Source organism: Lolium perenne, chromosome 7, assembly GCF_019359855.2.
Source record: "Lolium perenne isolate Kyuss_39 chromosome 7, Kyuss_2.0, whole genome shotgun sequence".
Classification (NCBI taxonomy): Eukaryota; Viridiplantae; Streptophyta; class Magnoliopsida; order Poales; family Poaceae; genus Lolium; species Lolium perenne.
In genome coordinates, this window is record NC_067250.2 from 306,458,334 (window position 1) to 306,463,096 (window position 4,763).

The following is a 4,763-nucleotide window of genomic DNA, read 5'->3' on the forward strand; positions in this document are numbered from 1 at the left end:
GTTATTTATCGCTCTACAATCTACGCACATACGCCATGTACCATCTTTCTTAGGAACAAGAATAACAGGAACAACACAAGGACTAAGGCTTATGCAGATATAAGCTTTGTCGAGTAGTGCTTGTACTTGCTTCTGTATCTCCTTCGTCTCTTCGGGGTTCGTTCTATATGGTGCCCGATTGGGTAGCGAAGCTCCGGGAATCAAGTCGATTTGGTGCTCAATACCTCACAATGGTGGAAGTCCTGCGGGTACCTCATCCGGAAACACGTCACCAAATTCCTGCAAAACATTAGAAACACCAAGAGGAAGAGGGGTCATGTTGTTAGAAACCAAAACCGTACCCCTGTACAAGAGCACAAGAGGCATGGCTGTCGGATCCTCACTAAATTCTCTCATGTCTTCTTTGGTGGCTAATGAGACTAAGAAATTCACTCTCGCACTTTTCGTTATATCACTCACAACATTACAATTCTCTCGCCTATCTAAAGAAGCATCCTCCAGGTTGACTTCAACTTTCTGACGAGACTCATTGACAATTTACTGTGGTGTCATAGGCTGTAGATTCATTTTCTTGCCCTTGAACTCCAAGTGATATGTATTGGCACGGCCATTATGTTGCACAGAACGGTCATAGAGCCAAGGCCGACCCAATAGTAGGTGACACACCGTCATAGGAACGACATCAAAATCAATGCAATCCTTATACGGTCCAATAGCAAACTCAACACGCACCATGTGGTTTACCTTCATCTCACCATTGTCGCTCAACCACTGAATATAGTATGGATGCGGGTGCGGTAGATACTTCAACTTCAGCTTGGTACACAACCCCTTGCTTGCTAAATTGCGGCAACTCCCGCCATCAATAATGACCTTGCAAGCCTTGTCAGGACCAACTAAAGCTTTTGTTTGGAACAAATTGCAGCGCTGAGTAGATGCACTAGGCAACACATTAAGAGCACGCTGCGACACAACAATGGTGCGAGCATCAGACGGATATGCATCTTCACCATCAGTGTCATAGTCATCATCTTCTGGAGCATTAGGATCAACATCATCTCCAGTCTCGTACTCATTGTCCTCATTGATAACCATGACTGTCTGGTTAGGACAATCTCTCTTGAAGTGACCCTTGCCACCACATGTATGACAAACTATATCATGGTTACGCGCAATAGACACATTAGAGCCACTCGTACTTGCAGCAGATTCGGACTTCTTTGTGTTAGACATATTGGAGACCGGCTTACTAGGCGGAGTAGAGTAAGGTGCAGAGCGCGTTGAAGGCACCGGCGCCGTAGATGGGGCCGCGCGGGGTGAGAAACGCCCAGCTCCTGTAGCTCGACCTTTGATCTTTGCTTCGTCAGCCAACTGTGATTCAGCTTCTCTTGCATGATGTACCAATTGATTCATATTGGTGTAGCTATAATGACGAACAATGCCTTTGATATCATACTTCAATCTGTTGAGGAAACGCTGCATTGTCATCTCGAGAGACTCACGGACACGGCCACGCTGCATAAGCATCTCCATCTCCATGTAGTATTCATCCACAGTCTTCACACCTTGTCTCAATAGAGTCAGCTTATCATATATATTCCGCAAGTAATTTGTAGGCACAAAGCGAGAAGTCATCACCTCCTTCATAGCACGCCATGTGCGTATAGGTTGCTCACGATCCTCTTCGCGGTTACGAACAAGAGCATCCCACCAACGCAAAGCATAGCCATCAAATTCGGAAGAAGCAAGCTTGATCTTCCGATCTTCAGTATAATGTGGATGTAAGCTCCACAACTTCTCAATCTTGAGCTCCCAAGTGAGGTATTCTTCAACATCAGCTCCTCCTTCAAACTTGGGTATAGAAAACTTGGGCTTACCCAAACCATCTTCTTCATCTGGTCCACGACCATTGCGGCCAAGTGGAGCCCAACCGCGAGGACGATTACCACGTGGCGCATCACGAGCATTGTGTGCGTCATCTTGAAGCTCAGGATCATCGTCATCTTCTTGTTGTTGTTGCGCGGTCAAATTCTCAACAGCTAAGCGCAAATCAGCAAGACTGCGTTGTACATCCGTCATTTGATCTTGCATTGTAGTGACGGTCACATGAGTAGCATCCAGCTTTTGGGAGATCTCTTCAACTTTCCCATTAAGCACATCGCCCTGAGCGCGGAATTCACGTCGCATCTCATTACGAAGAGCCTCATACTCCCTCCATTTGATGATATCTGCAACACTCTTCTTTTCCTGGTTAACAATTTTATGATCACTAGCAAGCATCGTTACTAGATTAGTACACTAAATCAAAAATATGTGGTGGTACTCTCACAACTCACTCAAAACTGATAAGAAAAGGAGATCCACTACAAGAAGAACCCTCCTATAGCAATACATACTTAGCAACCATCTGCATATTCGTTGCAAAATTTAATCGTAGATACACATGTATGTGTTGCGGAAAACCTAGCCATGATCCGCTCACGGCGCCGCCCCTACCCCCTGCGTGGCCGTGCCTTCGATAGCCGCCGCTTGATCCGGTAGAGTGCTAGCAAGATGGGATCTAGCGGAGCGCCTCGGTCCGGATGGAGGATGGAACCCTTGCTCCGATCGCCGCGGCCGTACCCGTCATGACCCGGCCGAACGCCGGCTCCAGCAGGTGAGTATCCGCCTCCTTCCGCTAATCCTGTGTGCCTCGCGGCCGTTCACGAGCAGCGCCTCCATTTCCGGCGACCAGCGGCGGCCGGTGATGCGGCTCAGGCTGGCATCTCCCACTAGTCGCCTCTTATTGCTAGGATCCACGGCTTCGTGCTCAGGTACCACGAGATCCCCTAACTTCGCAGCAGGCTCGTGCACCAAGACATATTTTTTTCTATGTCACTGACTCGGAGATTTCTCAAAGAACCACATTGGATAGGAGCATAGTGGGCGCGGAGGAGCAATCGCTCGGTTGAGGTTCAGGCTACAGGTACAATTTCTCTTTTCCCGCTGTAGAATTCCTCTCCTTTTCCCTTGACCTGACTCGTGTTAGCCATTTTCTAGGACTTATGTGCATCCCATCCAATTCGTTTTGTTGGCAGCTCATTGTATGGAGTTATTTTTTCCTGTTTGGATTGGTTTCACGCTAATGGGACTAAGGTAAAGGAATATTATGTTACAGCTCTAAACTTACAAAAAAAAATGCCACAAACATTGTAGAGAGATTGTTTTAGTTTCTGCAACAGTGGTACTGGATCCATGTTTCTTTGCTTCGCCCGAAAATCTATTTGATGATTTTGATCCAAAGATTCTGAATATAGTTATCTTTACCAATTCACTCTAGCAATGGAGATCAAAGAACACAATTCAGTGCATCTCGGATTTGAGATACATCTTTCCCTTTTATAAAAGTACGCTGTTTCACATTTCTTTCGGTGGTTCATATGCAATATTAGAAAAAGTATCTTTCCCTTAGTATTAAGACTTAAATATCGTAGAGATCTCTTTAGCCTAAGTTATACTTCAGTACTGTAGCTCACACGTCTTTTTTATCAATATTCTTACTTCACTGATCAGTCCACCAATACGATAAGTACTCTTTTCCCTAAAATTGTATTACCGTTTTCCTTAATCTAAATTGCAGCAAACCTAAGCATATTAATTTTTTCAATGTTGTTGACCATGATCTACTCATGTTATGTCAGGCTAGACATGTGTGATGGCGCTAGATGTAGATGCAGCAGCGCTGCTGGTGGCAGCGACACGAGATGCCGCAGCAAGCAGGTGCAAGCGGGTGCGCATTAGCAGCAACAACCACCAGCAGGTCGGTCTGGTAGGTACTGATTCATCATATTTTTGCCATTTATATCACGTCCAGTTCCACTTTGTGATACTGTTATTGAGCAATCTATGAATTATTTTGTCATTAATTTTGCTCTGTTATTAAAAGAACAATCTAATTAATTAAAGTATTTTGATTTTCTATTTGATGGATTCGTTCCGATCCTGTCGTGGTTATTTCTTATTTAGATTTCATCTGTATTTGCATATGTGTGTGATAGCCTCCTTAACTTGTGGGTCTGATGAGCCATATCAAATGCACATGATAGCAAGAAGTGTCTTACGACTAGGGTCTAGTCTTACGTGCTAACTTAGCCTTGGTATCCAGTATACCTACAAAATTTTAAGCAAGTACTTAGTAGAATTCTCTATACCCTTTCACTCCTTTTGCCACTTTGATACTGAAAATGAAATTTATATTTGCAGGTCCCATATATCAACAAGACTTGCTATTTGGATATCGGCTATGGATATGATAGACGAAATATCAGAAAGAACATATATAAGACTAGCTAGAACATTATATATTTTGTTGCAAGATTGTAAATTGTCCATTTTCAGATAATTTTGTGTATGGAATGGTGTTCCAAAAGGAATAAATATATGACTAGGTTGAATCTCATATTTTGATGCAAGATTGTAAATTGCGTATGGAATGGTGTTCCAATAATAAATACTGAATTTGTTTATGGTGCAATGCATTTGTATTCTACAATTTGTGTGTTGTGGTCTATCTCATATGAGCTGTGCTCTCTTGGCGAGAAAAATAATCTGCCATTTCTAGTGTGATCAACCATCCAATAAAAAAAATATTATTTTGGAAAATAGAATTCTCAATCCGTATGATGCCTCTACAACGCAAACAACCATTGCATAGATTCTGTAGCTATGTTGCAACGCTTATACCATTGGTTACCAACGCGTCTCTATGCGTTGCCTTATACCTT

The 4,763-nt window shown here is 43.4% G+C and overlaps 1 long non-coding RNA gene across 1 annotated transcript; it reads left to right on the forward strand.

Moving 5' to 3' along the window:
* The first annotated feature begins 2,367 nt into the window (after positions 1-2,367).
* LOC127314301 (uncharacterized) lies at positions 2,368-4,497 on the forward strand. The gene is made up of 5 exons (XR_007859557.2): positions 2,368-2,813; positions 2,900-2,965; positions 3,040-3,135; positions 3,681-3,808; positions 4,243-4,497. It is a non-coding gene; the product is annotated as an uncharacterized lncRNA (long non-coding RNA).
* The last annotated feature ends 266 nt before the right edge of the window (positions 4,498-4,763 follow it).